Raw genomic sequence first — 10,244 nt, 5'->3', positions numbered from 1 at the left:
TTTTGCATTCCAGTCACCCATTATTATCAATGCATCTTGATTGCATGTTCAATCTATCTCCAACTGTAAAAGTTGGTAGAAATAATCTATTTCTTCTTCTTTGGCTCTGGTTGCTGGTACATATATCTGAATGTCATCTGCATAATGCAGGTTATTGACGAGTCTCCCTCCAATCCTGACACCACATTCCTCTCCATAGAGTTCAACTACTCAGATAATTTGCTCAGCATATAGAAAGAACACAACCCTGACCCACTCCCTTCCCAACCCCAAACCATGCAGTGCTCCCCTGCTCCATTTGCACAACAGCCTCCTGCTGCAGGTATAGGCTCCTCATGGTCACAATCAAGTGCTCGGGAATTCCCATTCTCCTCAATGTCAGCCACACTTGTCATGGTCCTCACAGTCAAATACCTTTGAATATCAGAGACAGTTGCAAAATTGGTAACATATTACTCCTTATAATTCTAGCTGATTCATTTACAGCAATTACATCTGGATCATTCACAATAAAAAATTTGGCCCCTGATAGTCTACCTTAGTGACAAAAAAACAAACAAAAATGCCTCCTATTGGCTGCTAGGAAATTTTCTTGAAGTATTATATAGGCTAGGATGACTGGACACAAAAGAATCAGCAAGCAACAAATGCTGGCGAGGTTGTGGAGAAACTGGAACCCTGATTCACTGTTGGTGGGAGTGTAAAATGGTGCAACTTCTGTGGAAAGCAGTATGGCGCTTTCTCAAAAAGTTGCAAATAGAGATACCATTTGACCCAGCAATTCCACTACTGGAAATATACCCTGAAGAGACCATAGCTGACATCCAAGCAGATATATGCACACCCATGTTTATTGCAGCTTTGTTCACAATAGCAAGGATTTGGAAACAACCTAAGTGCCCATCAACAAACGAATGGCTAGAGAAGCTGTGGTATATTCGCACAATGGAATACTATGCTGCATTGAAAAACAAGGAACTCATGCAATATTATTCAAAATGGTTGACTCTGGAGAACATTATGCTGAGTGAAATATCCCAGTCATGAAAGGACAAATATTACATGATGCCACTGTTGTAGAATGGGACTAACCTCGGGGTTGGGGTGAGACTGAGTAAGATGGGTTCAATAATGTATATTGCACTGAAACAGAGGAGGGAGAAAACTGTTTAAAAGAGATATGTGACTAGGTATTTCTGTCATCACAGGAGTCTAGAGCGATGGCTCCATGGTGGAGGGGACCTGGGAGAGGGTTTGTAAAACAATGAAAGAATCTTTTCTTTTACTTTTCTATAATTTTTTACTCATGTACTTTTAACTTGTCAGTTAAATTTGTATCTTCTAGGATGCAAGACTTCCATGATACATCTTCAAGGATATGAACATGTACGGCCAAGCACAATTGATAACAGTGCATCTAAATTCCAAAATCAATCTCCATAATAGTCTATGTGTTTCCTACTGCCAAAGGGGCCCTTTAGAGTAGTGAGAGAAGATCTTCACCCTGAAACCCACAGCGTCCCTTTTCAGCAGGAAGTAGCTAAGAGAATACGCCATCCCCTTTTCTTTATGAATCAGGGTGAAGTCTCTCTCAGGGAGGAGTGATAGGGAATGGCAAAGGACACACTGACAAAGGAGATTAATCAGAACTGACTTTGACAAGCACTGTGGCAATTGGACAATTAAAACAGACATTTGGTTGGGGGGGAAGAAGAACAAACTGGGGAGGAGGGTAGAGAGAATGGTGCAGCAATGAAGGAATGAAATCCCAAAATCCCTGTAAATGTTCATTATAACTAATAAAATTTAATAATAATAAAAAAAAGAATCTAGTAAAGTATGTCATTTAAGTCCAATTTATGCATCTCCCTAGAAGGATGAAAGTCACGCAGACAAGTGTTGAGGACTTTTGTTCATAGGGTCACTATGAGTTGCCTACGACTCAACGACACTTAACAACACAGAGAGAGACGAGTTGGCTTAGTGCACCGAAAGCGATGCTACCAAGCCAAAGGTGAGTGACTCTAATCAGCATCCATAAGGCCTGTTTTAAATTGTTGTTGGTCAAACCTTCTTCTAGGTTGTATAGCCCTGATGTATCCACTTGCCATACAGAGGTAACTTGTAGTCTTTGTGAAGCTGAACACTATGACACTGACATGTCAAATGTGATAATGGTTACCCATGGTGGACAGTGTTTGGTGGTGCTGCCCAATTAAAACAAGTTTGGAAGCAGGAGTGACATCCACTTCTGTAATAGCTTGCCTCCAGAAACCCTATGAACCTGGAGAAAGGAAGAAAGTCACATATGCAAGTGTCGAGGACTTTCATTCAGAGGGTCACTATGAGTCGCCCATGACTTAACAGCACTTAACAACAACAACAATAGATTTACTATCTTCTTCTTTGTAGATGGAACAGAGGTATTAAAAAATAATAAATGCAAACTCAAAAATAGTACATTTCCTTATAATTTTATTCTGCTTTTTCTTTGGATCCCTTTAATTCATGTCTCTTAGTCTATTTCTGTAAAGTCAAACTACAGAAAAGTACATACACCATTTGGAAACTCACTTTAATATGTTACTTAGATACACATGTTAGGAACTATAGGATCACAGTTTAAATTGGATTCTGTTGCTAAGGAAATAGGGCAGCTTTGGGATTTTCCTTTGGGAGTCATGACCACGAAGTGGAAAAAAAATCTATTAAAATATTTGAGTAGGAGAAAGCTGTGTAAGATGCGACGTAATTGTATTTCTGTGCTGGCAAGTTAATATTTATAAGCTTCTGTAGCCTTTTCCTGCCTGTGGTATAAATATTGTTTCACAAGTCTTTTTCAGTAGGTTTGATCACATTTCGAGGCATGTGGGGGTGGTCGGAGAACTGAAATATAAACACAAAGCATACTTGTAAAACATTTCACTAAACAATCTAAAGATGACAGCAGTGGAGCTTGATAGGTAATGCTGCAAGGTTTTAGGTAGACAGACCTTCCTTCCACAATCAGAGAGTGGGCTTTGCAGGAGAAAGTCTTTGCTTGTGTCAATCCTCCTGGAAAATTGTCTCCAGGAAGAGCAGCCAAGAAGTTAATTTGTGGAATCTATTTTGTTTCTCCATTTACAAGGAAACATTATGCGTGTCTGAGATAACCTTCAATTCAAACCTTGACAGGTTTCTTCTACATGACTGAGGCTGACAGTGAGAAAGGCAAGTTTAGTATTTGCCAGGAAAAGCTCTGCCTGGCCAGAGAAGCTGATGGAGCCTTTTTACGTGCATGTATAATTGTGTGTTGAGCCATAGCTACTCATAAAAGTGAGAGTGTTCTCTCCCAGACGGAGTCTTTAACCAAATTCAGTGTTCTTGTTAGAGCTCAACTTGTCTTCTAAAAACAGCTGCAGCCTGACTGTAGGAAGTACCTTGTCTCTGCACACAGAGCCCAAACAGTGCTAAAAAAGGAAATGAAACATCTGGTAATAAACTCTCTGAAGCTTTGATGCCAGCTTTTAATCAGTAACCAGTGTCAGGATAGTGCTGGCAACTATGTCCTCTCCCCCATGGGCCTCATTAACCAGATGAGCCATGGCACAGAGGAGGAAAACAAAGCCACTTACATGAGGGACGTCATGATCTTTCCGGACAAACCCTTGATTTTTCCTTTGGCTTGAAGGAAAATGAATAAGATGGAAATAAAACTTCAGTAAGAAGATGGAAGAAAATCACTGCCCAAGTAAACTTGAAGCCAGAAGGATCTCAACTGTTTGGAAATAAAATTAATGAGTGCTTGCAAGTTTATTTTTATCAAATGTTGCCTACAAAACACTCACTATATAGGTGAAGAGATTAATCATTTGGCTATTTCCATTTCTGACCATAATAGTAATGAGATGAGGAAGAGAGATTCAGGCACAAAGAATGGGTATATAATCTCAATGTTTGGTTGTTGTGTTTTGTTGTGTTTTTTTTTTTATTTAGTTTGACATTTTAAATTTTAGTTTGTAATGGTTTATTTACAAAGTTCCCATACATTGTTTTCTACATCAGATCTTTTTTCTTCCCTCCATCCATCAAATTGTGTGACCCAATGGAAGTTCTACATCAAGAAGACCAAGATTCTCACCCCTGGGCCAATTGACAGCACCGTGATAGATGGAGAAGAGATTGAGGTTGTTAACAATTACAGCTTGCTCAGCTCCACAATCAACATACGTGGGACTGGCAGTCAAAAAATGAAAGACAAATTGCACTGGGAAAATCTTCTGTCAGGGACCTCTCCAGAGTGCTGAAAAGCAACAATATCAGTATAGAGACTAAGGTACTCCCAATCCAGGCCAAGGTCTTCACGATTACTTGCTACACATCAGAGAGCTAGACAATGACTAAAGATGACAAAAGAAGAATTGATGGCTTTGAATTGTAGTGCTGCAGAGGAGTCTTGAACATACTATAGACTGCCAAGAAAACAAATAGGTCTGTTTTAGAGAGGGTGAAACCAAGTTTTTCCTTGGAGGCTAGGATTTTGAAGCTCCATCTCACATACTTTGGGCACATGTCCAGGAGATACCAGTTCTTGGAGAAGGATGTCATCCTTGGAATGTGGAGGGAGAGTGCAAGAGAGAAAGAACCCAGATGAGATGGATTGATACAGTAACTGGGGCAACAGGGGTTGGTTCATCAAGTCAGTGAGACTGATTCAGAACAGGGTAGAATTCAGAGCTTCTGTATATAGGGTAGGTATGGGTCATAGGAGACTCGATGGCACATAACAATACAATAATGATTATCGCGCTACGCCCTGCCACCCACCTATCCTCAGCCTTTTGTGGTTCTTTTAAGAGATCTCTTAGAGTATTCTTTATTTGAGAAAATGGACCTGTATTTTATTTTTCCCTTGTGTGGTTGAAAAGACCAAAAGTTGATTTTATGAGCCCTTTAGGTTAATGTTTCTACATTTTGTTTTAAAATTTATAAAGCTAGTTACCTTATATGTAAGTAGTTCTGAGGACACATGATAAACTCTCAAAATTCTTTCTAATATGTACTTAAAATATCCCAGACAAAAGATTAGTTATTGCTGTTGTTAGGTGCCATTGAATCTACTCTGACTTATAATGATTTTTTTTGTAGAATAGTTTAAGTTCTAATGTGTGCTAGATCCAAGAACATGGTATTTTCAGTTGTTTCCTATGCCTCTGAAAGTTGTACAATGAATAAAGAAGACCAAGAAGGAATTGCTGGTTTTGAACTGTAGTGTTCAAGACAAGTATTGAATATGCCAGGGACTCCGAAAAGAGCAATCAAATCTGTCTTGGAGGAAGTATGACCAGAGGACTCTTTAAAGAAAAATATGACGAAACTTTACCTCACTTTCTTTGGACATGTTGTAAAGAGGGGCCAGTGTTTGGGAAAAGATATCATACTGGTAAAGGTAGAGTGGCATCAAAAGACAGCTGCCCCTCGGTGAGCTGCACTGACACAATGATTACACCAATGGCTTTGACCATGAAGGAGATTAGGAGTCTGCACTATAGGGCAAAGTTCAGAGCTGTTTTTGTAACATTGCTATGCACTAACATCAATTCCACAGCACCTAACAATGTAGAATGTTGTTGTTATGTGCCGTCGAGTCGTTTGCAACTCATAGCAACCCTATGTACAACAGCCCTAAACCCTGCTCTGTACTGTGCCAATCTCATTGCCTCTGACACACCCATCCCGATTACCCAGTCACTGAATCAATCCACCTCATAGAGGGTCTTCCCCTTCTGCGCTGTCCTTCTACTCTACCCAGCATGATGTCCCTCTCCAAAGACCTGTCTCTCCTCACAACATGTCTAAAGTATGTCAGACGAAGCCTCAGAATCCTTGCCTCCAAGGAGCAGCCTGGTTTAACCCTCTCTAGGATGAAATATTTCCCAGTCCGGAGCCATTCCCAGAATTCTTACCATCCTTAAACATAGTATTGAAGCCATTCTATCAGCCCATTTTTTTTTGAGGAATTTCTTCTTTTTTTACTCACCTCTACTTTGCTGAGCACTATGTCCTTATCCAGGCTTCTCTGGATAACTTGCACAAAGCATGAGAGGCAAACTTTCCCCATCTGCCCTTCTAAAGAACATTCTGACTATGCTTTCTCCAAGACAGATTTGTTTGTTCTTCTGGAAGTCCGTATTACATTCATTATTTTTCACCAGCACTAAAATTCAAAAGCAGTAATACTTTTTGGTCTGGTCCAAACTTTCATGTGCATATGAGGCAGTTGAAAATACCATGTCAGGTGACCTTAAAATACCCCAAGGAAAGGATTAGCTATCGTAATAGAAAAATATCAATGGCAGAGAAGGCACTCAGTGATGCTAGTATGAACAACAACAAAAAGAAATCATCTATATCTGTGAGAAGAACATCTTTCTACAAATAAAGTTTTATGACCACTCAAGAAAGCTAGTCCATTTTTCAATCCCACCAAGAATGTATGGGAAATCTCACCTCTCCACATCTTCTCCAACATTTATTGCTTGCTGCTCTGCTAAACTTTGTCACTGTTACTAGGATGAGATCGTATTTCTTTGTGGTTTTTATTTGCATCTCTCTTATTGTCATTGATTTTGAGCATTTCTTCTGTTGGCCGTGGCATTTCCTCAAAAAGCTGGACACAGAAACTCTGTATGACTTAGCTATTCCACCACAAGAAATATACCCCAAGGAAGTTAGAACTCAGACAGAAACATAGATTTGTACACCAATGTTCATAGCAGCATTATTCATCATTGCAAGAACTTGTAAACAGCTCAGATGTCTAACCACAGCCAAATGGATTGAGAAATTGTGGTACATTCACACAATGGGATACTATGCAGGATTCAGGAGCAATGATTTTGAAAAATACTGCATAATTAGGAGAGACTGGAGAGTATAACTGAGTGAACTAATGCAGTCTCATAAGGACAAATACCGCATAAGACCATTATTGTAAAAATAGAAGAATAACCAGTAAAACATATATGGGGACCCAAGGGGAGAGAGGGTTGAGAGCATAATGGTGAGGATGAAAAGGGGGAAAATCACATGGTTGCACAATTTGGTGGATTGAGGGAAGGAATAAAAGAAATGAGAAAGATCTGGTGGGGACCCAAAAGACAGGGTAATAGTCCAATGGTGATTAATTTATTAAAGCATAATGAGTAAAAAAGATTGTATGAAATACAATGTGAATGAAGAATTGTGTGAAACACAATGTATATGAACTTTGTCAGTGAAGAAACAAAAAAATGAGGGTTTTTTTGTTTTCAAAGGAAAGCTATATTAAAATATTCCAGTTAGGGACCTCTCCAAAGTACTGAAGAGCAATGGTGTCTCTCTGGAGACTAAGGTGTGTTTGATACAGGCCATGGTCTTCACAATCACTTGTTAGGCATCAGAGAGTTGGACAGTGACCAAGGAGGATAGAAGGAGAATTGATGCCTTTGAGCTGTGGTGCTGGGGAAGAGTATTGAGAATACCATGGACTGCTAGGAAAACAAACAGATTTGTCCTGGAAAGGGTTAAACCGGGTGGCTCCTTGGAGGCAAGGATTCTGAGGCTCTGTCTAACATACTTTTGACATGTTGTGAGGAGTGACCGGTCCTTGGAGAAGGACATCATGCTTGGGAGGGTGGAGGGACGGCGCAGAAGGGGAAGGCCCTCTATGAGGTGGATTGATTCAGTGACTGGGATAATCAGGATGGGAGTGTCAGAGACAGTGCGATTGGCACAGGACAGAGCAGAGTTAGGGCTGTTGTTTAGGTCGCTATGAGTCACAAGTGACTCGATGGCACATAACAACAACAACAACAACAACAACAACAGCAAAGTAATATTGCTTATGTTTGCTTTAGCCAGAGTACATTCTGGTTAACTAGTCACTCAGTAGTTTAATTATTTTTACCCAGGTTGATAAGGTTTTTTCTTCTTTTTTAAATTGTGAGTCATAATTGAATCTTACCTTTTGTCAACTTGATCATCATTTTATTTTGTGGCTGTTCTTTAAAAAATAATTATAATAATAATCACTGTTATTATTCAGTCACTCACGGCTCTTGAATCAGAAATGACTCAGCCTAGAAACCTATTCTTTGGTTTACAAGACATTAAATTGCATGCTCATCTTTCTCCCAGGGAATCACTGATGGATTTGAACTGCCAGAGAGGCTGACCTTAGTTGTAACTCATTGTTGTTGTTGTTATGTGCCATTGAGTCTCCTGCAACTCATAGCGACACTATGTGCAGTAGCTCTGAAGCCTTCCCTGTCCTGAGCCAGTTTCACTGATTCCAACACACCTATCCCCATTGCCTCAGTTACTGTATCAGTCCATTTCATGCAGGGTATTCTTCTCCTGCTCTGTCTCTCTCCTCTTCTGAGTATGATATCCTTTTCCAAGGACTGGTCCCTCCTGACCATGTACTCAAAGTATGTGAGATGGAGCTTCAAAATCCTCCAAGGAGAAACTTGGTTTCATCCTCTCCAAAACAAACCTATTTGTTTTCTTGGTGGTCGATGGAATTTTCAAGACTCTTCTCCACCACCACAGCTCAAAGGCATCGGATTTTCCTTTGTCATCCTTAGTCATTGTCCAGTTAGCTCTCTGATGCAAAGCAAATAATTGTGAAGATCATGGCCTGCATCAGGTACTTCTTAGTCTCTAGACTAACATCATTACTTTTTAGTAGTCTTGAGAGGTCTTTGACAGAAAATTTTCCCAGTGCAATTCGCCTTTTGATTTTCTGACTGCCAGTTCCAAGTACATTGATTGTGGAACTGAGCAAGCTTTTATTGGTTTTTTATTTTTCCTACTAGTTTATTTACAAAATTCAAATACAAATTTGAACAAATTCTTTCAATTTCCCTCACCCTCCCCATTAATTTGAACAACCCATTGATTAATGCCTCCTTCCCCCTCACAACCACATCCCTCTGCTCCCACCCCTCCTGGGTCCTTATAATCATTCTACAGTAATGGTTTTATACAATATTTATCCTTATGTGACTGATGTAGTTCACTCAGCATAATGCTCTCCAGTCCCTTCCAGGTTAGGTAATATTTTACAAAGTTCTTGCTCCTGCGAGCTGCATAGTATTCTATTGTGTGAATGTACCATAATTTCTCAATCCATTTGTTTGTGTTTGGAGATTTGGGCTGTTTCCATGTTCCTGCTCTGGTGAATAATGCTGTTATGAACATTGGTGTACAAGTCTCAGTTTGTGCCTCAGTTCTCATATTCTCAGGGTATATTTCAAGTAGTGGAATAGCTGGGTCACGTGGATTTCTATGTTCAGCTTTTTGAGGAAGCAGCAAATTGCCTTCCAGAATGGTTACACCATTCTACAATCCCTCTGACAACGTATGAGTTCCTTTCTCACCACATCCTCTCAAGAATCTATCACTTGCTGCCCTGTTAAACTTTGCCACTCTTACTGGAGTGAGGTAGTATTCCATTTGCATCTCTCTTATTGCCAGTGATTTGGAGCATTTCTTCATGTGTCTATTTACCATTTGAATATCTTCCTCTGTGAATTCTTTCCATGTCTTTAGCCCATTTTGTATTTGGGTTACCAGTTTTTTTTTCTTGTCGAGGCCCGGGAGTGTTCTGCAAACTTTTGTTATAAGACTCTTGTCTGAGATGGAATCACCAAATATCTGTTACCAGTCTGTAGGTTTTCTTTTCACCCTATTGGGAAAAGTTTTTGATGGGCATAGAGATTTAATCTTCTGATGTACCCATGCATCAATTTATCCTCTTTGTATTGTTCATTTCTGGTTGTATTTGGCAGTGTCTTTATACCTTGGATTAGCACTTGTAAGCTTGATCCCAGCAAGCTGTAATTGTTAACAACCTCAATCTTTTCTCCATCCATCATGGTGCTAACAATTGGCCTAGTGGTGAAAGTCTTTGTCTCCTTGATGTTGAGCTTCAATCCATGTTGAAGACTACAGTCGTTGGCCTTCAGATTTGCCTCAGTTTCAACAAGCAATGTTGTGTCAGCTGCATAACGTAGATGGTTGATGAGTCTTCCTCCAATCTTGATGCAACATTCCTCCTCATAAATCCCACCTTCCTAAAAGGTCTGTTCTGCATATAGACTGAAATGGTATGGTGACAGGATGCATCCCTGACAACTTCTTTCCTGATTTTTTAAAACAAAATTTTATCCTAAGTGTGATTTTAATGAACATTTATAGAGAAATTAGGTTTTAGTTCATTC

Source organism: Elephantulus edwardii, unplaced genomic scaffold (assembly GCF_000299155.1).
Source record: "Elephantulus edwardii isolate Elephantulus edwardi_28Jun2011 unplaced genomic scaffold, EleEdw1.0 scaffold00079, whole genome shotgun sequence".
NCBI lineage: Eukaryota > Metazoa > Chordata > Mammalia > Macroscelidea > Macroscelididae > Elephantulus > Elephantulus edwardii.
This window is presented reverse-complemented; position numbering follows the sequence as displayed.